This window comes from Papio anubis, chromosome 6 (genome assembly GCF_008728515.1).
Source record: "Papio anubis isolate 15944 chromosome 6, Panubis1.0, whole genome shotgun sequence".
NCBI lineage: Eukaryota > Metazoa > Chordata > Mammalia > Primates > Cercopithecidae > Papio > Papio anubis.
Genome location: NC_044981.1, coordinates 124,012,074 through 124,037,844, shown reverse-complemented (window position 1 = coordinate 124,037,844; position 25,771 = coordinate 124,012,074). Strand labels below are relative to the sequence as shown.

The following is a 25,771-nucleotide window of genomic DNA, read 5'->3' as shown; positions in this document are numbered from 1 at the left end:
ACCACGTTGGCCAGACTGGTCTTGAACTCCTGACCTCAAGTGATCCTGCCCACCTCAGCCTCGCACAGTGCTGGGATTACAGGCGTGAGCCACCATGCCTTTCCTTGCCTTTTGCAGCTTCTACAGGCCACCCACATTCCTTGGCTTGTGGCCCCCTTCAAAGCCAGCAATGTTGTGCTGAGTCCTCCCCATGCTGCATCTTTCTGATTCTGTCTTCTGCCTCCCTCTTCCAGTTTTAAGAACTCTTGTGACTACATTAGGGAGCCTGGATAATTCAGGATAATCTCCCTACCTTAAGATCAGCTGATTAGCGACTCTGGCTTGATCTGCAACCTTAATTTCTCTTTATCATGTAAGCTAACATATGCACAGGTTCTGGGAAACACGATGTGGACATCTTTGGGGACTGCTATAGATTGAATGTTCTTGTCTCCCAAAATCCATATATTTATCAAAACCTAATCCCCCAATATGATGGTATTAGGAGGCAGGGCCTTTGGGAGGTGATTAGGTCATGAGGGCAAAGTTCTCATAAATGGGATAAAAAGGGAGCCAGAGAGCTCCTTTGTCCCTTCTGCCATATGAGGACACAGCAAGAAGATGCCTATGAAACAAAAGGTGCACACCCAACACTGGCTGAATCTGCCAGTGTCTTGATTTTGGACTTCCCAGCTTCCAGAACCACAAGAAAGAAATTTCTGTTGTTTACGATCCACTCAGTCTATATTATTTTTGTATGACAGCCCAAATAAACTATAAATCAGCCATTACTCTGCATACTTCACCTAGTAAATTATAAAGGTAAAGTAAGATAAAGAAACGGTACATGGAGGTTCCGTGGAGTTTAATGTCACTGTAGCTGAGGATGGTCAGGGAAGGCTGAAAAAAAAGGCAGATTCACTCTGGCCCTTAAAGGATAGATTCAGTTTTAAAATTTGAATACAGGAGGAGAGAGGGTATTTAGGTGAGAGAAGGTGTAAGAACAAGGCCTGGCAAATATAAGGCGTGAAGTGGGACCGGGGACAAAGAGAATATTTTGGCTGAAGAATAGGTTCACAAAAGAAGGAAGAAGTGTGAATGGGAGCCAGAATAAGCAGCGCTGGGGAGTTTGATCCCTATCCTTTTTCAAAACTAACTGACCCCAGAATGGTTTGAAACTTTATAATGTATTGATTGGAGGACCATTAGAAATTAAAAGCTTTGGCCAGCAGCGGTGGCTCACGCCTGTAATCCCAACACTTTGAGAGGCTGAGGCAGGCAGATCACGAGGTCAGGAGATCGAGATCATACTGGCTAACACAGTGAAACCTCGTCTCTATTAAAAATACAAAAATTAGCTGTGCATGGTGGTGCGTGCTTGTAGTCCCAGCTATTCAGGAGGTTGAAGCAGGAGAATCGCTTGAATCTGGGAGGCAGAGGTTGAAGACTGCGCCACTGCACTCCAGCCTGGGTAACAGGGTAAGATTCCATCTCAAAAAAAAAAAAAAAAGAAAGAAAGAAAAGACAAGAAAAATGAAATTAAAAACTTTTGAATATAACATCTAGGTGAAACACCATCAGAAGATCAGTAGATACGGTGCCTGCCTGGATTAAAGCAAGCAGCCAAAAATGTCCCCTCAGATAAATTGTTTTTTACCCAATTTTAACACAACTAACCCACAGAAAAATCAAAACACTTACTTTAGTAAGAACAAATTAATTATAATGCTAAATCTCACCCATTTCACACTTTTGTTATACAAAACATGCAAAAATATTTTTACATGAGAAGGGGATCTCTTTCCCCATAATGTGACCACTTGATGTTCAGAGTAATGCTGCAGGTCAGGTTCTTGTACCAGGCACTGCCTTAGGTCTACTCCTTCATTTCGCTGTCACTGCTGTATAGTATAAAAATTGCATTTCACAAGGTTCATTGTAGCAAAGGGAAAAAGCAAAAAGCATATTTTGCAATATTTAAGTACTTTTGAAATAGGCTGTTCCAAAAATTACTGTAATATTTTCAATAGCTCACCTCCAGAATGTTAATTTTTGTATTACTTTTTTTTTGAAAAATGTATTGTGTATAATGGTAAATCAATCAAACAAACAAACAAAAAACCCTAAATGTCTAATTATACAAAAAGGAAAGAGTAAACAGCAAGTTTCCCTTCCGCCTACCCTGGAGCTATAATATCTTAGTTCACCTCCCCTGAGACATGGCTGCTCTCTGTGTCTCAGGTGTCCTTGCAGAGAGAGTATCTTTATACCCAAATGGGAGCACACACCATAAACACCACTCTGGGCCTTGTTTTTGTCACCTTCTTCCCAGCTCTTTATAAACTACTGGTGCCATTGTTCAGCTTCACTTTAAAGTGTTCAGAGCTCTGCATTTGGATTCAGGCACAATGTAAGAAACCCAAGAAGGATTTTCTTTGAAAATTGGCTTCTTTCAGCCACAAATTCATGGGGAATGAGTGTGGCTATAGAAGTTTAATTTCTAATAGAAACAGAATAACATCATAAACGTGTGGCAGAAGGAAGAGGAAAACACTACTACTGCCACCAAATTAGGAAAAAAGAACTAGTGAGTTAAAATAGTCTAATCAAGTTTGAAGCTCATGAGCACATAATAGATTCCACAGAAGGAGGTGCTTAAGCCATCTTAACATTCTCCTATTAAGAACAGTGAAAGTATTCAGTAGGGACCCTCTTTCTGTAATGGCCTAAGTCTTTTTTTTTTTTTTTTTTTTTTTGAGACGGTGTCTTGCTCTGTCACCCAGGCTGGAGTGCAGTGGTGTGATCTCGGCTCATTGCAGCCTCCACCTCCCGGAGGAATTCAAGCAATTCTCCTGCCTCAGCCTCCTGAGTAGCTGGGATTACTGGTGCCTGCCATCACACCTGGCTAATTTTTGTATTTTTAGAAGTGATGGAGTTTCACCATGTTGGCCAGGATGGTCTTGATCTCCTGACCTCATGATCCGCACACTTCAGCCTCCCAAAGTGCTGGGATTACAGGTGTGAGCCACTGCACCCCGCCAACAGCCTAAGTTAATTGGCCTTCTCTTTTGACACTCAAAAGAAAGTCTGACTTGGTGAAATTCCCCTGTGAAATTGCTCCAGCTCTTCATCAAGGAAATTTGCATAGGCCTGTACAGCCTGCTGGGCTAGTGTTGAAGAGATGGAAAAGATAATAAAGAGGCCAGGGGAAAGAAGGACTGTCCCACCTCATCTATTCCAAGATTCCAAGAAGGTGCTATGGTTTGAATGTCTCCTGCAAAACTCATGTTGACATTTCATCGCCATTGTGATGGTGTTAAGTGATTAGGGGATGAATGGATTCGTGCTGTTATCACCAGAGTGGGGTCCTAATAAAAAGGTAGTTCAGCCCCTCTGCTCTTGCTCTGTTGCGTACTCTTGCTCTTCTACCTCCCACCACGGGGGGAGACAGCACAAAGGCCTTCACCAGGTGCTGACACGAGGCTGCCAGACTTCCCAACCTCCAGAACTATGAGCCAAATACATTTCTGTTCATCATAAATTACCAAGACTGTGGTAGTGTGTGGTAGCAACATAAGACAGACTAAGACTGAAGGGTACCCAGACCCTAGGTGACAACAGGGGACAGGGCCAGTAGGTGACCCCAGGCATAGTCTGGAGTGGTAGGAAAGACAAACGGCATAGGGGGAACACTCCAGAGAGAACAAATGCAAGAGGCAGCTCACCAGTAACTAACAGATTTGCCTATGGAGTCAGTTGCATTTGAATCAGCACACCACAGTATACTGATCTAGAAGGAGTTACTCTCTCTGTGACTCAGTTTCCTCATCTATGATATGAGGCTAAATACTAGTGCCTCCCTAAGAAGACTATAAGCATCAAATGAAAAAATATGGGCCAGGTGCAGTGGCTCATGGCTGTAATCCCAGCACTTTGGGAGGCTGAGGTGAGCAGATCACCTGAGGTCACGAGTTCAAGACCAGCCTGGCCAACCTGGTGAAACGCCATCTCTACTAAGAAAAAAATCGGCTGGGCATGGTGGCGTATGCCTGTAGTCCCAGCTACTCGGGAGGCTGAAGCAGGAGAATTGCTTGAATCCGGGAGGCAAAGGCTGCAGTGAAAAAAAGTAAATAAAAGAAAAAATATGTATTTAAAAAAAGCTGAGAATGATGCCTGGCATATTGTGAGCACTCAATAAATGTTTGCCCCATGGATTACAGCAGCAGTCTTCAAAATGGGCTAAGGCCTACCTGACTCTAGGCACCTGCCCCCTTGCTTTTTCTCAACCATGCCAGGAATCCTACTGTCTCAAAGTCTTCGTATGTGCAGCTTTCTAGGTCCCCAATGCTCTTCCCGTTATCTGCATGGCTGATCCCTCACCACTCCAGGTCCTGCTCAGATGTCACCTTCATAGTGGGATCTTCTATTACCACCGAGAATGGCTCTCTCTTCCTCCTTCTCTGTTTTTTCTTTCTCCATACCACGTCACCACGTTATAAGTCATATTTTTCTTTTTTTGAGACAGGGTCTGGCTCTGTCACCCAGGCTGCAGTGCAGTGGCATGATCTCAACTCACTGAGGCCTTAACCTCCCAGGTTCCAATGATTCTCCCACTTCAGCCTCCCAAATAGCTGGAATTACAGCTGAATACCACCACACCTGGTGAATTTTTGCATGTTTTTGGTAGAGATGGGCTCTTGCCATATTGCCCAGGCTGGTCTCCAACTCCCGAGCTCAAGCAATCTACCTGCCTTGGCCTCCCAAAGTGCTAGGATTACAGGCGTGAGCCACTGTGGCTGGCCTTAAATTGTCTACCCACCCGTCACTCCCTCTTCCCTATCAATAACACATAAACTCTGCGAGGGCAGATATTTTGTTTACTGATACATTTCTAATACTCAGAGAGCACTAGCATACTGCAGGTGCTCAATAAATATTCATTGAATCAACAAATGACTATTTCACAGTATACCCATTCTCCTGTTTAGGTACCTTTAGACATGTATATTGCTTCCCATTTTGGCTGTTAACAAACAATGACATGATGGATATTTTTGTATATATTTCCTTGTGCACACGTGAGTTTATCTAGAAGCGGAACTACCGTATCATGGATTAGGCACATCTTTAATTTACTAGTTATCACCAAGCCACTCTCCAAAGTGGTACTTATTTGTATTCCCACCTGCAAGGTATGTGACTCCTGTTTCACCTTGACATTACTTAACAGTATCAGACTTAATTTTTTGCCAATATAAGACATGGCATTTTATTTTAGTTTTAATTTGCATTGACCTAGTTACTAGTGAGTTTGAACATCTTTTGTGTGTTTATTGGTCATTTTGACTTTCTTCCCTGTGAATTGCCTGCTCATATTTTTTTGCCATTATTTTTAATATATTCTGGATATCAGTATTTTATCAGTTTTATGTGCAGCATGTATCTTCTACAGTGTTTATTACTGTCTCTTATAATTTTTTTTTTTTTTTTTTTTTTTGAGATGGAGTCTCACTCTGTCGCCCAGACTGGAGTGCAGCGGCATCTGATCTCGGCTCACTGCAACCTCTGCCTCCCGGGCTCAAGCAATTCTCCTGCCTCAGCCTCCCAAGTAGCTGTGATTATAGGCGTGCGCCACTACACTCAGCTAATTTCTGTATTTTTAGTAGAGATGAGGTTTCACCATGTTGGCCAGGCTGGTCTCAAACTCCTGACCTCAGGTGATCCACCTGGCTCGGCCTGAGCTTGGCCTCCCAAAGTGGTGGATCACCTGGCTCGGCCTCCCAAAGTGCTGGGATTATAGGCATAAGCCACCACGCCCAGCCAATTGTCTCTTATAACTTTTTAAAAGTGGTTTTTTGATGCACAGAAGTTAGTTCCATTTCTTAAAGACAAATTATCCCATGTTAATTGCTTCTTAAAGGCGCTTAGAATTTTTCTTACATACATAGATTTAAAAACATATTTTGGAAAAACTACATATTTTTCAGCAAGATCTGTTACTATCTTATAGAATACATGTCTTCCAAGCACAGATTTGGGGACATCCTTCTCTAAAAAAGAGGGATGGACAGGACAGTTTTTAGGGTGTTTTCTGTTTGCTTAAAGTTTATTTTTAGAGACAAGGTCTCACTATATTACCCAGGCTGGCCTCGAACTCCTGGCTCAGGCAATTCTCTCACCTCATCCTCCCAGGTAGGTGGGAGTCCAGGCATATGGCACCACACTCTGGCTCAGGACAGGAGGTTTTTGAGCAGAGCACAGACATGATAGAAGCAGATTATAGGAGCAGAGAATACTTCTTATTGTTCTCTTAATGTTGTATGTGGGGGATTTTGCTTCCACCATCTTGAGCTTATATAGTTGTTTAAAAAATCTTGACTGATTTATACAACAGCGGAACTTATTCCATTTGAAGGTTTTGTTTTATCCAAACATTAAAGGAGGCTGAAGTCATTCTGCATACTACTCCACCAAGAGCCTAGGAAATCCCTTTACTGAAATACATTACTTCATATATGAAAGGCTTATAATGTTGTTGTAATGTTCTGGTTATTACAAAAGATTTAAGATCTGAAATGAAGTAATGGGATCCAGGCAGATATGTTCATTTTCATTTACCTAAATGCCTGATGATTATCAATGGATTATTAAATGCCTAAACTCTAGCATGACAGAGTAGGCCATGAGCTCACAGTTCCTTCCCTCAGATTGTCAAGGAAACCCTCTAGATTCCTTATCAAGTTTGATCCTTTAAAGATAGGAAAAGCAAGAGGCTGCTTCTTGAAACTCAATTCTGATCCTCTTTTTTCCTTCTCAATTACAGTCTCAGGTGGACATGTTGATAATTTAAATGATGTTTAATTTCTTCTTTGATTCCCACCTTTTATTTCTTTTGACTTCTACTTATCTCGACACAATTCTACATCCTAGATTGCTAGAGCTAATAGTAAGGTTGTCTAGGCATTGTTAGCCAAGTAACATACTTATTCAGATCAACAAAATATGTGCTATGAGAACATAAACTAATTTAACTTCAATAGAGAATATTACCTTTTCAAATATCATACTATTAATAATGTTTTAATGAAAGTACTGAATAATTTCTAAGTAATCAAACTAAGACAACATGAGAAATTACTCTAATTACTCATATTACTCTAATTACTCTAAATTACTACAAACTAAGGCAATATGAGAAAAAACTAAAGACAATTTTTAAGCATTCAACAGAAATGTCTATAACTCCACATGTGTATAAAGGAAAAATAATTTTATGATAAATTACCTGATGAACAACCAGGAACAATGGTTTGTTTCACTAAGAAATGCTCATTTTAATTTTATCACCATCCTATAAATGCTCTCTTTTATGTAATAACGTAGCATCAATTACTTCCCTCTGCTAATAGATTTAGCTATTAAGAGATTCATTATAGCGTGGACACAGTAACTCCAGCACTTTGGGAGGCCAAAGCAGGAGCACTGCTTGAGGCCAGGAGTTGGAGACCAGCCTGGGCAACATAGCGAGACCCTGTCTCTACAAAGAATTAAAAAATTAGCTTGGCGTGGTAGCAGCACCTATGGTCCCAGCTACTCAGGAGGCTAAAGTGACAGGATCACTTGAGCCTAGGAGGTTGCAGCTGCACTGAGCCATGATCATGCCACTGCACTCCAGCCTGGACCACTGAGCAAGACCTGTCTCTTAAAATAAAAAAAAAAGAAAACAAACCAAAGAGTAAGAGTGATGGCCCTAGTGAATAATATTACGTGTCTTTTTTCACCATATCTAATAAAACATCTTTCTAAAACTTGGTTGAGACTGTTCACCAGAAATTATAAATTGTAAACTTTTCACTACTGCCAATTGGCAAAGGATACATGGAAGAATTCAATTCTTCTAGCTGCAAAACAAAGGAACAAATTTATTTTTAATTTCTATAAGATAAATATAAGTCGACGGTGATCTCACAATTGCACTACAGCCTAAGAGACAGAGTGTGATCCCATCTCAAAAAATAAATAGGCCAGGCACGGTGGCTCATGCCTATAATCCCAGCACTTTGGGAGGCCAAGGCAGGTGGATCATGAGGTCAGGAGTTGGAGACCAACCTGGCTAAGATGGTGAAACCCATCTCTACTAAAAAATACAAAAATTAGCTGGGCGCAGTGGCGGGGCACCTGTAATCCCAGCTACTCAGGAGGCTGAGACAGGAAAATTGCTTGAACCCGGGAGGCGGAGGTTGCAGTGAGCTGAGATTGCACCACTGCACTCTAGCCTGGGCGAGAGAGCAAGACTCTGTCTCAAAAATAAAAATAATAAATAAATAAATAAATAAATAAATAATTAGAGAGATTCAATATAGACCATAAAAAGATCGTAAATTAATTTTAACACTGCAGAACTTCTTACTCCAGAAACATGTCTGGCTCTTCGAATTTCTCTTTATCATGTGCTAGTGTATAATACGCTCTCTCTCTTTTTTTTTTAAATCATTTTGCTAATTTATGATAAAATGTTGTTTTATTTCGCAGGAAACAAATTCTGTCTTACAAGTTGGGGCCTAGTCTCTGTTAGGTCAGACTGGAAGAATAGTAAGGGCACTCCCACATTCCAGGGAGAGAGTAAATGATAACTGGCAGGGACATGGAATCTCTGTAAAGCACATATGGGAATTCTTAGATAAGAAGTGTACTCTAAACAGGGTCCTCTTGAGAAAATCTCCCATTGAAAATTGAAAAATTTAACAATTACTGAATTACCATCAGCATTCCAAGAACATATTTCTTTTTTCAGACCTTACTAAATGAATCAACCTTGCAAAACTGGAAAATAAAACTAAAATATTTAATATAAAAACATATATTCCTTTTCTTTTTTCTTTTCTTTCTTTTTTTTTTTTTTTTTTTGAGACAGAGTTGCACTCTTGTTGCCTAGGCTGGAGTACAATGGCGTGATCTCGGCCCACTGCAACCTCTGCTCCCTGGGTTCATGTGATTCAACTGCCTCAGCCTCCCAAGTAGCTGGAAATACAGGTACCCACCACCATACCTGGCTAATTTTTTGTATTTTTAGTAGAGATGGGGTTTCACCATGTTGGCCAGGCTGGTCTCAAACTCCTGATCTCAGATGACCTGCCTGCCTCAGCCTCCCAAAGCGCTGGGATTACAAGTGTGAGCCACTGGGTCTGGCCAAAAACACATCTTCCTTTCCTATACTGTTTTGATTTATCATTCTTCCACTGATAAATTGAAAAAGTAACATTTACCACTGCGTTGGTATAGTAAATTTATAACTGACATCAAGATTTAGGAAAAGCTTCAAAGCATGTAGAAGAAGAGAAAGTCAAGGTTTTATAAGAAAATATATAAATAAAATATTGGGGAAGTGTGCAGGGAGAAAAAAATAAAATTTTTGGCAGCCATGACTGAAAATAAGCAAGGTGACATATATAAGATGGTACTGACAGAAAGAAGGAAAACAGGAAAAGATCTGAAAATCATAAATGTACCTAATTGTTCCAAAAAGCTGTAATAGAGAATACATGAATGGCATTACAGCTTAAAGGGACTGTAAGTTGATCCTCCCTTTCAGAATTGGTCAAACAAATCTGTAGTAATTGTTCTTGTTATTTGAGGAAAACACTAAGATCCTGTTTACCTTCTTTTGGTCTAGTGTAGATTTCTCTCCTACCTGGTCTGAAGCTCACACTAGTAGTGCCACCCCTTCAGATTGCATAATACATATGGCGCATTGGCCCAGAAGGATACAATAGCACCCGGTAATGGTGAAAACCCTTCCTCTCCGTAGCATGAATTATCTTGTCAGATCACACAGTTGCTCTTGGATTCAGGCCCTCCCTCTCTCCCTTGCTCTCTCTCTTCCTTCTGCTGAGTGCCTATTTCTTTCAGACAGTAACTTCGATTCTGGGTATCTGAAAATGAATAGAATATAGTCTTTTTCCTTTAGGAGCTCACTACCTGGAAGAAGATACCAATAGGGAAACAATTAAATACAATACAACACAATACATTTTTCTACTAAAATTGGCAAAGGTTGAAATGAAAAACAATATCCAGTATTAGCTAGAATTTGAGGAAACAGAGCACTGAATAGGTAACAATTTTTCTGGAGGACAATTTAGTACTATGTACCAAAAGCCCTTAAAAAAAAAAAAAAAAAAGTGAATGCAGTTTGCTTCAGACACTCTACATCACTCAGGATTATCTAATAAAACAAACAGGCCAAGCACAGTGGCTCACGCCTGTAATCCCAGCACTTTGGGAGGCTGAGGCGGGCGGATCACAAGGTCAGGAGATGGAGACCATCCTGACTAACACCATGAAACCCCGTCTCTACTAAAAAATACAAATAATTAGCCGGGCGTGGTGGCGGGCACCTGTAGTCCCAGCTACTCGGGAGGCTGAGATGGGAGAATGGCATGAACCCGGGAGGCGGAGCTTGCAGTGAGCTGAGATCACACCACTGCACTCCACTGGGCATTAGAGCGAGACTCTGTCACAAAGCAAAACAAAACAAAACAAAAAAACAATCAGACAATTGTGACCATCATGGGCAATATAGCAAGACCCCATCTCTACAAAACATATTTTAAAAAGCAGCCAGGCATGGTGGGGTGCACCTGTAGGCCCAGCTACCTGGGTGAGTGAAGAAGGAGGATTAGTTGAGCCCAGCAGCTCAAGGCCACAGTGGGTTTTGATCACACTACTGTGTTCCAGCCAGGGCAATAAAGTGAGAACCTGTGTCTAAACATAATAATATTTATTGGACAAATTTGCAAAGATGTTTGCACAAATGTATCTATTGTAGCATTTGTTGTAATAGTGAAAATGCCACAGTGAATCCCTAAGTGTCCAGAAATAGGTGATTATACGCTACATCCATATAACAGAATACAATTATCACCATCAAGAAGGCTATAGATTTATATGTATCAAGTAAAAAATATGCTTTTGACACATATTTGAGTGAAAAAAGGTTACAAAATATAAAATAGATGTGAAGAAAATGGTACTTTACCTCTGTGGTCTTCCTCCCTAAAACCTATCGCCCTAGTCTAACTATGGGAAAAACATCACAAAAGTAAATTCCAGTGAAGGGGCATCCTACAATATCCCTGACCAGCTCTCTTCAAAGTTTCCAAGTTCTCTGTAATTAGTCTGTTTTCACACTGCTATAAAGAAATACCTCAGACTGGGTACTTTATAAAGGAAACAGGTTTAACAGATTCCCAATTCCACATGGCTGGGGAGGCCTCAGGAAACTTACAGTTGTGGCCGAAGTGGAAGCAGGCACCTTCTTCACAAGGCGGCAGGAGGCAGTGAGTGTGACAGTCCAAGAAAAACTACCATTTATAAAACCATCAGATCTCCTGAGAATTCACTCATTATCATGAGAACAGCATGGGGGAAATCAACCCCATAATCCAATGACTTCCCTCCCTTGACACATGGGGATTTCAATTCGAGATGAGATTTGGAAGGGGACACAGAGCCAAATCATATCAGTCATCAACACAGGAAAGTCTAGAAACTGTCACAACCAAGAGGTCTCTAAGAAGATATGACAACAAAAAGTAATGTGGTATCCTGGATGGGATTCTAAAATAGAAAAATAACATGAGGTAAACACTAAGGAAATCACAATAATTTACAGATTTCAGTTAACAATGCATCAATATTGGTTCATTAATTGTAACAAATGTATCACACTAATGTAACATGTTAATAATGTGGTGGAATGAATATGGGACCCCCGTACTGTCTTTGCAATTTTTCTATAAGTCTAGAAATGCTTTAAAAACTAAAGTATATTTAATGAAAAACAATATAGTGTAAACTATTTTTAGAAGATACATATTTACCGGCCGAGTGCAGTGGCTCACACCTGTAATCCCCAGCACTTTGGGAGGCTGAGGTGGGCGAGAACAGTCTGGCTAACATGGTGAAATCCCATCTCTACTAAAAATACAAAAATCAGCCAGGCGTGGTGGTGAGTGCCTGTAATCCCAGCTGCTAGGGAGGCTGAGGTGTGACAATCGCTTGAACCCGGGAGGTGGAAGTTGCAGTGAGCCAAGATCACACCACTGCACTCCAGTCTGGGTGACAGAGTGAGACTCCATCTCTAAAAAATAAAAGGATATATATGTACTATATATGCATAGGAAAAAGTGTGGAAGTAGAAAGATATATGGCAAGGTGTTAATGCTTTTCAGTCAGGTTTATTGAGTTATAATTTATATATAATAAAATGTACTATTTTTAGTGTACAGTTCTATTAATTTTAATAAAATATACACTCATGTAACTACCACCACAATCAACACATAGGACATTCCCATTAGCCCTGATGCTTTTGGTAGCCCAGATCCTGGCAACCACTGTTTCTTCCCCTACAGTTTTGGCCTTTTCTAGGATGTCATATAAATGAAATCACACAGTATGTACCCTATTGATTAAAATTGGGGTTTTCGACCAGGCGTGGTGGCTCATGCCTGTAATCCCAGCACTTTGGGAGGCCGAGACAGGTGGATCACGAGGTTGGGAGATCGAGACCACCCTGGCTAACACGGTGAAACCCCGTCTCTACTAAAAATACAAAAATTAGCCGGGCGTGGTGGTGGGTGCCTATAGTCCCGGCTACTCAGGAGGCTGAGGCAGGAGAATGGCGTGAACCCGGGAGGTGGAAACTGCAGTGAGCCAAGATCATGCCACTGCACTCCAGCCTGGGCAACAGAGCGAGACTCTGTCTCAAAAAAAAAAAAAAAAAAAATTGGGGTTTTCCCATTTAAAATGTGAAAATTTGGATAACAATCTCCTTACTCTTGTTATATTGGTTATTTATATTTTCTAACTCTCTATAATAAACTTTACTTTCGCAATTTAGAAAAATAAAAGTAAAAATATTATGATGGGTATTGTAATAAGAGAGGCAATAAAACTAATAGATGACATATAAGGACAATTTTTGTTTTTGATATTTAAGTTGCAGAATTACTTTACTAAGGAGTTAATTTTTTTTTTTTTTTTTTGAGATGGAATTTTGCTCCTGTTGCCCAGGCTGGAGTGCAATGGCACAATCTCAGCTCACTGTAACCTCCGCCTCCCAGGTTCAAGTGATTCCGTCCTGAGTAGCTGGGATTACACGCATGCGCCACCATGCCCGCCTAATTTTGTATTTTTAGTAGAGACGGGGTTTTTCCATGTTGGTCGGCCTGGTCTCGAACTCCTGCCCTCAGGTGAAGCACCCACCTTGGCCTCCCAAAGTGCTGGAATTACAGGTGTGAGTCACTGTGCCCAGTCTTTTTTTTTTTTGAGACTGAGTCTTGCCCTGTCACCCAGGCTAGAGTGCAGTGGTATGATCCCAACTCACTGCAACCCCCACCTCCCAGGCTCAAGTGATTCTCCTGCCTCAGCCTCCTGAGTAGCAGGGACTACGGGCATGTACCACCATGCCTGGCTAATTTTTGTATTTTCAGTAGAGACAGGGTTTTGCCACGTTGGCCAGGCTGGTCTCAAACTCCTGACCTCATGTGTTCTGCCGGCCTCGGCCTCCCAAAGTGCTGGAATTACAGGCATGCACCACCATGCCCAGCCCAGGGAATTAATTTTGAGAGACAACAGAAGTTAAGAGGCGAGCTCTAGGATTAGCCAGAGCTAGGCAAAAATCCTAGCTGTACTACTGGCCAGTTGTGTGACTTACAAAAGGCTAGTTAGTATATTTTACCTTCAATAATCCTCACTTTAAAATAGGATTAAGTACAGTACTTGTCTTCTAAGGTTTTAAAAAGGCTTAGATGGTAGCCGGGCACGGTGGTGGACATCTGCAATCCCAGCTACTCAGGAGGCTAAAGCAGGAGAATCGCTTGAACCCGGAATGTGGAGGTTGCAGTGAGCTAAGATCGTGCCACTGCACTCCAGCCTGGACAACAAAGGGAGACTCCGTCTCAAAAAAAAAAAAAGAAGAAGAAAAACTAAAAAGGCATAGATGAGACTGTGCATGTAAATCACGGGTATTTATTAACTTTAAACTGCTGAAATTATTTGTATTGTTTATTTGGCTATTCTTATACTCTTGATATTTTTGCTATCTCTGTTGAGCTCTGGAGGTGTTTAGATATGGAAGAGCATTCTACGTCGGGGAACAGAATGTGCAAAAATAGAGTCATGGAAGTGCCTCCAAAGACAGAGAATAGCAAGTGGGGGCAGAGTAAGCGGGTGTGGAGATCACAGAGCCCAGGCATAAAGGACCTGGCCAGCCAGCTTAGCTTCATCCTTAGGCCTGAACACAGGAACGGTTTTGTTTCGCCAAACAGGTGTATGTGTCTATATATACATATGAACACACACACACACACACACACACACACACACGTCTCATGTCTCTCATTGAACCTTTATGCCAGGTTAGTCTCCTCGTCCACCCGTCCCCCTCCCCATGCTACCAAAGCATTTTATTCCTATCTCCATGACTGCACTTTACCACGTGGTGCATTGTGATCGCTTGTTTACAAACCTGTCTCTCCCAGTAGACTGTGAACTCCTACAGACTGTCTCCTACCTCACAGCTAACCTCTGAGGAAGGTCTCATGAGGACTCCAGCTTCACAGGAAAGAAAGGGGGTTCTGAGAGTTCAACTCATGTGCCCAAAATTACACAGCTAGAACTAGGATTTGAACCCAGGCAGCCCATCTCTGAACCCAAGCTCCTGGCTAACACTACCATTCTACAGCATACATAGTAGATGGTAAATAAACACCTAGATCCTTCCCTTGGTCAACAGTTACTGGTGGTAAAGTGAGAGAGGCCACTACCATGGCCACAGATGAGTATGGATCACAGGAAGGGTCACCCTTGCCCCTCCTGACCCCCCAGTCATGCTTTCTATTCAATGCTCTCACATACAGCACCTCCCCTAATGCTTACAACAAAACCATGAAGTGGGTAAAATCATGCCTGTTTTCACAGCTTAGGAAAGAGGGGCTCAAATACTTTAACTCACAAAAGGAGAACTACTTAGGTAGCAGGGTTGGAACTCTGTTTCCCCAACAATAAGTCCAGGACTCTTTCCCCTTCACTCTCATGACCTCATATCTAATGCTCTGGGATAGGAAAGACGGTGGAGGGGGTGCCCAAAGACAACTACTTTGAGGTCACAACTGGACGCTTTCTTAAGGACATAAGACTATCATTTGGAGTAGGGGCCCCTAGTAAATCCACTATTGCCATGGCTGTGGTACATGAACTACAGTGGGTTATCATACATCTAAACAAGTTAGAACAAACCATAATACAGGGCAATATCCCTCTCATTTTCCCCTCCCTTTTCATGTAAATAATTATGTAAAGTCAAATTCTTCCCTCTTTTTTCTTTTCAGGTCTCAGCTCAGTTATTTCCACCCCAGCAATCTCTTTCTCACACCCCACAAGCATGTACTCGTTAATCCTCTTCCACCTTTTATTAACCATTATCCAGTTACTCAAGTAAATCTTTTTCTGACAGCCTTTGTTCCATTTATAAACTCCAAAACAACTCCATTACAGTTGACAAGCACAAAAGTACTATTCATCATATACCTAAATTAAGGGAAAGACCAGCCATTTACCTTGAACCATTCTAGGCTCAGAGAACAATACCATGTACCATGGTGATCAGATGGTGATCAGATGTCCCCTTAACAATCTTCTCAGATGGTTCAGGTCCTTCTTTATCCTAAGCTAATGAAACTGTGGTGTACAGTGGTTAATGTGCCTGTGGTTGATCCAAATCCCAGTTCCGCTACTCAGTAGCTGTATAATTTGGAGCAGCTATTTAATCTTTGCCCCAATTTCCTTATCTGTAAAGAGGGATCATAATGGAATCTGCCTCCTAGGGTTATATGAATTAAAAGGGTTAATTCATATAATCACTTAGAATTGTCAGGAATAAGGCAAGAGCAAAATAAACATAGGTTATTGATATTTTTGCAAACACGAACATTCAATATTTAAAAAGCTTTTCAATGGATGGATGTGGTGGCTCACACCTGCAATCCCAGCACTTTGGGAGGCTAAGGCAAGTGGATCACTTGAGGTCAGGAGTTCAAGACCAGCCTGGCCAGCATGGCGAAACCCTGTCTCTACTAAAAATACAAAAATTAGCCAGACATGTTGGCGTGCGCCTGTAGTCCCAGCTACTTGGGAGGCTGTGGCGTGAGAATTGCTTGAATCCAGGAGGCGGAGGTTGCAGTGAGCCCAGATGACACCACTGCACTCTAGCCTGGGAGACAGAGTGAGACACTGTCTCAAAGAAAAGAAAAAAAAAAGCTTTTTAAATTTTTACTCTTAAAAAATACTATTACAACCTTTAAAAAAAAAACAACCCAAATTTTTACCTGCAAATGCAGTGTTTCAGTCATATAATCAACTAATTATACACCTTTACTGGGTAACCAAAAGACCTGACTGCCGCTCATAATACTGTTTCTATGGAAAATTTATTTGAGTTCAGGAGTTTATTTACAAATGAAATTTTGAAGCACAGTTTACCTGGAAGATAGAATGTTTATATTAAATATCCAAATGTGTATAAATCTATATCTCATTTTATTTACCAGAATATCCTTTACTTTTTTGAAAGAGAATTTATTTCCTAAGCAATTCATCTATTTCTGTTTTCATAGCTGCTATGGATCAGGTACTCCTGGAAAATATAAATCAGAGGGTGAAAGGGCCTGGGATATTTTCGATTGTTCACAGGGTCTGGCTTTTGCAACCAGTCTCACAGGTGCTGTAAAACACAGCATTTATATAAAATAATTAGGCTTTAGCATCTGCACTTGCTAGAGAGCTCAGTTTCCCGAAGATAAGTTACTCAGCTGAGGGGCTTGACTCCCAATGGGTAGAGTACAAAGAGCAATCAAGTTAGACTCACAAGAAAGCCATCCCTGCCTGTTACTTCCTTTTTCTCTCTCCAAATAAGGAAACACAATTTTTTGCCTTGCAGACTTGAAGTTCTGTTTTGTTTTATTTATTTAGAGACAGAGTCTCATTCTATAGCCTCGGCTGGAGTGCGATGGCACCATCGTGGTGCACTACCACTTTGAACCCCTGGGCTCAAGCAATCCTCCTGCTTCAGCCTCCCAAATAGCTGTAACTACAGGAGCACACCACTGTGCCGGGCTAAATTTTTTATTTTTGGTATAAGTGGGGTCTCCCTTGATGTTCTGTTATTTTGGAATTAACAGTAACAACAGAATATTTGTTGGTAAAGTTGCCAGATTTAGCTAAGAAAATTACAGATCTCCCAGTTAAATCTGAATTTCAGAAAAATAAGGAATACTTTTTTAGTGTATGCACTAAATATTGCACGAGACATACTTATATGACTAAAGTATTCCTTGTTTATCTGAAATTTATATTTGACTGGCCATTCTACTTAATCTGGTTATCCTGTTAGTAGAAGTAAATTACTTCTTTAAGAAAAAAAAAATAGAGTCAGGGTCTCACTGTGTTGCCCAGGTTGGTCTTGAACTCCTGGGCTCAAGCAATCCTTCCATCTCAGCCTCGCAAAATGCTAGGATTACAGGAATGAGCCACCATGGTTGGCCTGGAAGTGAATTACTTCTAAACATATTACTGCTCTCTGTCTCTTTCTGTCTGTGTCTCTCTCTCTCCTTTCTCTCTTACACACACAGAGCTTTTCATACTTTGAAGAAATACATACATTTTGTAAACAAAGCACACCAAAATGTATTTACCTTCAAGGTTTAGGAAACTGGTTGAATTCAGGAACCACCAATAATTCTCATTTATATTGAAATTGGGGGATAAATCTATAATCTCATGGGATAAATCTATAATCTCACGTAATCATATTCTATCTCTTACTTAGTTCTGTACAATTATAGAAATGAGCTACAGAACTGAATTTTTATTTTAAATACAGTTATGTTCTCCTTTCTCAAAAAGTAAACGGAATCTGTTGTCTCAAAACAATTTAATATGATAAAATACTGCCACCTGGAGATCAGAGGCAGGTATGACTAAGATGAACCTGATTTCCAATTCTGGAATAAGAAATGTGAGTTAGGTTGACACTTGATTTAATAATGCCATTCTGCTACTTGCTATCATATGAATCTACTTTTTCCTCATTTATTCATTCATTTAATGAACATTTGCTAAGTTTCTGTTACATGCCAGACACTATGCTAAGCTTTGAGAATATAAAGATGTATATGACCTACTTCCTTCCTTTGAGTGATTTGTCATTTTCCCATTCAACTTGGACTTAGTCTAAGCTCCTGCTTCATCTGACACAGTTCAGTTTTTGGACTTCCTTATTGCTACACACATTTCATCTTCAATCTTCACGAAATCTCCCAAAGATGTGGCACACAACCCCTTTTCTTTGATTATCATAATGATTCATTCATGACAAGCTGTGAACTTATAGAGGATTTATTTTGATGTCTGAGAGCATGCGGGATGCGTGTGCATGTGTGTGTGTATGTGTGTGTGTTGGCGTGTCCATTTACAGCAACATTAACAATTGCAGATTGAATAACAGACTTTCTTCCTCTTTTTAAAGTCTTCTTCCTTCCTACCACTTTGACAGGCCTTTCTTCCTCTGCCCCCGACCTCCTTCTTTTTGGCTATCTCTTAGCAATAATCCCAACCCCCAAACTCACCCCACTGAACAATTCTTCCAACTTTATTATACAGAATAATTCAACGTTGTCAATCTCATATCCGTAAACTCAGCCTCCTGCCCACCTGTGCACATCCGACTATCAGACAACACAATGGGTCTTCTACCTAGAGTCTCATCCCTTCTCTTAGCACCATATTTAATATTTCCCCACTGACAGGAATTACGCCAATTTCTTAAAATTCAGAGTGGTAGCAGTTTGGGTTTTAAATAAACACTTTAAAATAGAGATATAAACGAAGTGTTATGGAAATCTTTCCTTTGCTTCCCTTCCTCCTTCCCTCTCTTTCTTCTCCTTCTTCTTTCTCGCCTTCCTTCCTTCCTCTTCCTCTGCTATATTGTAAGCTATCTCTACACATATTTCTTAGCAGTCTTGTGGTTCTCCATGATAATACTGCTGAATTTGGACTAAAATTCAAGAAAAAGAGATAAAACTGAAGGAAGGGTTGTAACGCACTAAAGCCAGTTTGCTGACCCATATCCTTTGCTTTCTGGTTAAGTCTGTAACACAAACCTTCTAAAGCTGGAGTGTTCCTATGACAAGAACCAAGAATCTATCTTGCTGATAACCGTCCCCTAATCCTGTTTACTCTTGGCCTTAAAAAGGAAGTCTGAACTTGAAACTGGATTAAAAGTAAATTTTATAGAATCATAACCTGAAACCATCCCAAATATTAAGTTTTTTTTTTAAAGAACCAATCAGTCAATGATTCCCCTAAGCTTTAGGATGCGTTTCTTCTTCAAACCACTTGGCAGAAAGGCTGGTATAGCCAGAACTGCTCTGCTAAGAAAAAAAGAGCACTTGCCTGGGCAGTAGTGATGCCATCTGATTAGCATTATGACTGGGCCTACTTTGGTTTAAAGAGGGGTTGCTGGAATCACTTTACTTTTAGAAATAAAATCAGGAAGTTTCATTCATTCCTACCTCATTTATTGAGCACCACTTTATGTCACGTTCTTTGCAATGTGCTTAGGATACAAAAATAAAATAAAACATATTTGCCCTCAAGGAAGTTATAGCCTAATGATGAAAGCAAGTTTATAAAAAACCATATATGTAGGAATCTTGTAAATGTCTGTCCATGTAACTTTTTTTTTTTTTTTTTTTTGAGACAGAGTCTCGCTCTGTCACCAGGCTGGAGTGCAGTGGTGCAATCTTGGCTCACTGCAACCTCCGCCTCCCAAAGCGATCTCCTGCCTCAGCCTCCTGAGTAGCCAAGACTACAGGCACGTGCCACTACGCCCAGCTAATTTTTGTATTTTTAGTAGAGACAAGGTTTCACCATGTTGGCCAGGATGGTCTCAATCTCTTGACCTCGTGATCCGCCTGCCTCGGCCTCCCAAAGTGCTGCGATTACAGGCATGAGCCACTGCACCTGGCCCATATAACTTTTAAGGTCTGTTTTTGCCCCTTGTTTTTCTAAAGCCATTAACAACAACAAAATACTTAAAATGGTAAGAGCCTCGGCCGGGCGCAATGGCTCACACCTGTAATCCCAACACTTTGGGAGGCTAAGGTGGGCAGAACAGCTGAGGTCAGGAGTTCAAGACCGGCCTGGCCAACATGGTGAAACTCCATCTCTACTAAAAATACAAAATTAGCCGGGCATGGTGGCACATGCCTATAATCCCAGCTACTCAGGCGGCTGAGGCAGGAGAATCACTTGAACCCAGGAGGCAGAGGTTGCAGTGAGTCGAGATCAAGCCATTACACTCCAGCCTGGGCAACAAGAATGAAACTCCGTCTCAAAAAAAAAAAAAAAAGCCTCTGTGTTCATTTTTGGGCCTCTCACTAATGCTTAAGATGTACAACCTAGAGGCTGGGCATGGTGGTTCACGCCTGAAATCCCAGCACTTTGGGAGGCCGAGGCAGGTGGATCACGAGGTCAGGAGATCAAGACCTTCCTGGCCAACATGGTAAAACCCCATCTCTACTAAAAATACAAAAGTTAGCTGGGTTTGGTGGCACCTGCCTGTAATCCCACCTACTCAGGAGGCTGAGGCACGAGAATCACTTGAACCCGGGAGGTGGAGGTTGTAGTGAGCCAAGATCCTGCCACTCCACTCCAGCCTGGCAACAGGGTGAGACTCTGTCTCAAAACAAAACAAAACAAAACAAAAAAAGTGTACAGCCTAGAGTAGACAAGAAACAGGGTTTCCCACAACTCCTGGTCTGGTGCACTTTCCATGACACCATACCACGCTCCTCCAGAAATGGTGGCTCACAGCTCTTCACCAAATGGTTCTTCCTTTCACAATTAACAGTTCCCAAAAGGCTCGGTCATCTACAATAGCATAGCTCTCTGAAGGCCATCAGTGCTGGACAGTTCAGATCTAATCTCTTGGCACCTTTTTTAGAGGGTGCCTCAAAGAAGGAATCTTACCAAGTTTTATAATAGTAGTCATAGTACAGCATGGCTTTTGAAATAACTTATCTTTTCAGGTTTGAGTTGTAAAGCAAGCCTATATAACACCACACTGTGGGCTATTTCTCTTAACTGGTCTTCCTGTTTCCATTCTTCTATAGAATAATCTTTTAAAAATGTAACTTAGACCATGTCATGCCTTAAAACTCTCCAATGCCTATTGCTGTGCTTAGGGAAAAAAACAGAGATTTCTTATATTGGTTTAAAAAACCCTTCCTGACCTGACCTTCTGGCAACCTTGGGGACTTCATTTCATACTACCTCTCCTTGTCCCCCTGCACTCCAGACACTACGCTGGCATTCTTTCAGTTCTGTGAACATGCCAAGCTCGTTTCTGCTTTATGACTTCTTATCTTTTTTTTCTTAGCTGTTTCCTGAGCCAGACATGCAAAGAGGCATTAAGCAGTGACTATCTTGGCCAAGACATTCTGGCATCAGGGGAAATGGAGGTGGAGACACACTTAGAAAATGATGGAATGGCTTCCGGGTAAAAACAAACAAAAACAAGAAACAAACAAAAAACACATCTGTTCCCTATAAGAACCACAAAGGACAACACAGGAATGATTGTGCTTCAGGCACTGAGGTAGACTATCCATTTGCTTTGCGATACCTGCCTTCCCCTTTAGAGCAGCGGTCCCCAACCATTTTGGCACCAGGGATGGGCTTTGTGGAAGACAATTTTTTCATGGATTGGGTGGGGGTGGTCTGGGGATGAAACTGAAACTGTTTCACCTGAGATCATCAGGCTTTAGTTAGATTCTCATAAGGAGCGCTGCCCACCTACATGCGCAGTTCACCTTAGGGCTCCCGCTCCTGTGAGAATCTCATGCCACCGCTGATCTGACAGTAGGTGGGAGCTCAGGTTATGGTAATGCTCACTCACTGGCCACTCACCTCCTGCTGTGTGGCCCAGTTCCTAACAGGCCACGGACTAGTCCCAGTCTACAGCTGGAGGTTGGGGACTTCTGCTTTCACAGCACCCTAACTTTCTGAAGGGAAAGGACAATGCATGTTTGCAGCTCAACAAATGAGGCTGTACAAGAGAGGCTTCCAAACCCTTTCATCACCTGAGGACCTTACAGAAAGAGAGGTTCTTGACTCAAGTAAAATGTGAAAAAAGTTATCACACTTCTGATTCAAATGGAAATTTGAATACTTACTGAATATTCAATCACATTAATCATTTGTTGCTGCTTAGGAATCATAAAGGCATTGTGGTGAAGTCTTTAAAAATTTTAATCTTTTAGCAATCTATATTAAAATATTAGGGATTAAATTATATCTGAGATTTACTTCAACATAATACTAGAGACTGAAAAATGTCAGAAGAGGTGCATTTTTTTTTACAGGTTTCATCTGAATACATATTTATCAGATCAATATTACAGGTTATCACATTATCTACTACATACAGCTTTGCAAGACAGAAATCACAGTTTTCTAGCCAAAGTATGAAATGATTACATTGTATATACAATGTACAAGGACAATGATAGTTTCTGGGTGATTTACTTCTAGCTGCACTTGTGGGTGTGTTTATGTGTGTCCATGTGAATCACCTGAGATGATACCAAAAATTAGTAAGTATAAATTCAGTTATAATTTTCTTTTGAAATCCCTGTTTCTTTTCTTATCTTCATAGCACCCTAAAAAAAAGTAACAAAAATTTCATTCCACAAAGGGTCAGAATCAACATCACTGATAACAAGTATGATTGATATCACTGACCAGGGGTTAATGGCTGGATGAGGGATTCATTATATTTTTCTGTCTTCCTCAGTATATATGTTTCAAATTTTCCATAACACAAATATTTTTTTAAAATAGAGATTTCTGGGGCCCCAGCAGATTTTTCTCTCAGTGGCTCTCCACTGCTAGTACTAGGAAATTTGCCAGCAGTACTCCTCCTTACCTACCTATACTATACAATGTATGAGTACCGGGAGGCAGGGGAAAGGTCTTGTTAATCAAAGCTCCTATCCTCTAAACATAATCCTCAGGAAGAAAGTATCTGATTGGAGTAATTTATTCAAGGTATACATTTAACAGTTAATCCAAAGAAGGGATGTTTACAGTTTAATGGAATTAAAGGAAAATATAGAAAACCTGAAAGATCATTTCTTTCAGGGAGGAACTCTAGATTTTAGATAAAAGAAATCACACTTGAAATTGTACCTCTACAACAACTCTATCTTGCGTCACTCGGTCCCTAGCTCAGTACATGTCACCACACTAACCCTCTGCTTTCTCAAACATGTTAAAGTTCATTTTGCCTAATGGCCTGCATTTTAGCCGTATGCTTTATTCAAGGATGCTCTTCTTCTTCTTCTTTTTTTTTTTTTGAGACAGGGTCTCATTTTGTAACCCAGGCTGGAGCACAGTGACATGATCATAGCTCACTGCAGCCTTGACCTCCTGGGTTCAGGTGATCCTCCCACCTCAGCCTCCCAAGTAGCTGGGATTACAGGCCTGTATCACCATGCCCAGCTAATTTTTGTATTTCTTGTAAAGATGGGGTTTTGCTATGTTGCCCAGGCTGGTCTCCAACTCCTGGGTTCAAGCTATTTGTCTGCCTCAGCCTCCCAAAGTGCTGGATTACAGGCAAAAGCCACCGTGCCTGGCACTCAAGGACTCCTTTCCCTCAGATCACTCCACGGCTGGCTCATGTACTTCATTCATATCTCTACCTCAAAGTTGCATTTTTGGGAAGGCCTTCCCTGATACTTCTCCTTCAGTACACACTACTTTTGAACTTAAGCTGTTATTTCGGACTCTTATCTGACTAAATGAAACTATTTTATTTGCATACTAATTTGTCAGTCTCTCATATCAGGAATATAAAATCTCTGACTATAAAGCTCTTACACCTTTTGTTGATAGATGCATCCTGACCTCCTATCACAGGGTGTGGCTAAAATAGGGACTTCAAATAGGTATTCAAAACCTGAATACCTATTTCTGAACACCTGAAATATGTACATTTAGAAGGGTGCTTTCCTGTGTCCCTACATAATGTTGCAGGTTGTAAACACAAATGCTACAGGGCTCAGATGGGTACTAAAGATAAAGAAAAACTAGATATTACTTGAACTGATGTAAAGGAGGCAGATGCTTTTCAGCTTGAACCATTGTTGCCAGGCTACAACACAGATCTAATGTAGTCAGATCTTCCCATTAATTCATAGGATGCCACAGATCCTTTTTTTTTTTTTTTTAATTCTTTCAATTTTAGCCATTAGCAACCAATTTGAAAAAAAAAGTAGCATGTGAATCACCAGTTGCAAGCTCTGTTCATACAAATAAGACAATTTGAGATTAATTAAAAGGAGAAACTGGGAAAAGATATTGAGAAGACTGTACAGTAGTGTTTGTAACGGTGAAAAATGGGAATCAACCTAAACATCCATCACTATTGGAATTCCCAAATAATTTGTGGCAAATCTATTTGATAAAGTCTAGCTATATTTATCAATGTGGACAGCTCTCAAAAACACAGAATTTGGTGAAATAATCAAGTTGCAGATCAATACACAAAATATAATAGCATTCATATAAAACTTCAAATACCCCAAACCATTCTACATATTGTTTATAATACATAGTAATAGTTTAAGTATAGAAACCTAGATTGGCAAGATACATATCAAATTCATGATCCTGGTTGCCTCCCTGAGGGTGGTAGCAGAGTGGAACTGAGAATAGGGGACATCTGCTTTATCTGTAATGCTCTGTTTCTTTCATTCATAAATCTGTTCGTTCTGGATAGTGGGTGCGTTAAGTGTTTACTCTGTGCTTTTCTTTTAAAAACATTTCAGAATTTTTTTTTTTTTTTTTTTTTAAATGGCGGGTGGTGGAAGAACATCCTATCCTAGAAGCCAGGAGACTGGGGTTGTCTTTGCTCCGCCTTTTCTGGCATGGATACAATCTCTAGATATGGTTTCCCCATTAGCTAATGCGGGGGTGGTATGTGGTGTTCCTCCAGAGTCCCTTCAATCTAAGGACCTGTGAATCTAAAACCTTCCCACCTCCCACTTCCACACCGGAAAGGCTACCCAGACCAGGCAATGAAACGTGCATTTCTTCCCTCATTTAAGATAGATCTCTTTCTCTCAGCCTGCAAGTCGTTCTCCAGAAGCTTTAAGTATAGTGGAAGTAGAACTGTCTTTGGCGACAGAGAGACACCTGCAACAATTAGCCTTTCTGAGCCTCAAATTCCCCATTTGTAAAACGGAGATTATAACTCGTACCCATAAGACTGTAGAGAGGTTTAGATATAACGTTATGTGAAGGCCCCAACAGAATAGCTATTAATAGTGGTAACAGACTCTCGTTTACGGGCTCAGCATCATGGTCGCTGAACAGAATCACCCTCTTCACGCCGCCTTCCAGCCAAAGTTAGTTTAGCCGCGAGAAGTCCGGGCAACCAATCGGAAACAACCAAGGAACAGTTGCACTGCGACACTCTGGTTCCGCCTTCGGGCGTGCTCGAACAGCATTCTGGGAATTGTAGTTCTTAGGGATCTGACACTCACCAAAGGGCTGAGTAGCTTCCGGGAAAGGTACTGCATTGCCCGTTTCTACTTCCACTGCACCTGCTTATTGCGTCTTGCTCCTGGGTCACAGAGCCTAAAGCGACACGCCCAACCATGGGTCT

General features: G+C 41.0%; 1 long non-coding RNA gene across 1 annotated transcript in view; it reads right to left on the bottom strand.

The window, feature by feature from the left end:
• The window catches only part of LOC108585573, a 48,351-nt gene extending 22,595 nt beyond the window's left edge, over positions 1-25,756 (bottom strand). The window contains exon 1 of the long non-coding RNA XR_001902112.3: positions 25,650-25,756. This is a non-coding gene — a long non-coding RNA (uncharacterized LOC108585573). The remainder of the gene's footprint in view (positions 1-25,649) is intronic.
• Positions 25,757-25,771: the final 15 nt, after the last annotated feature.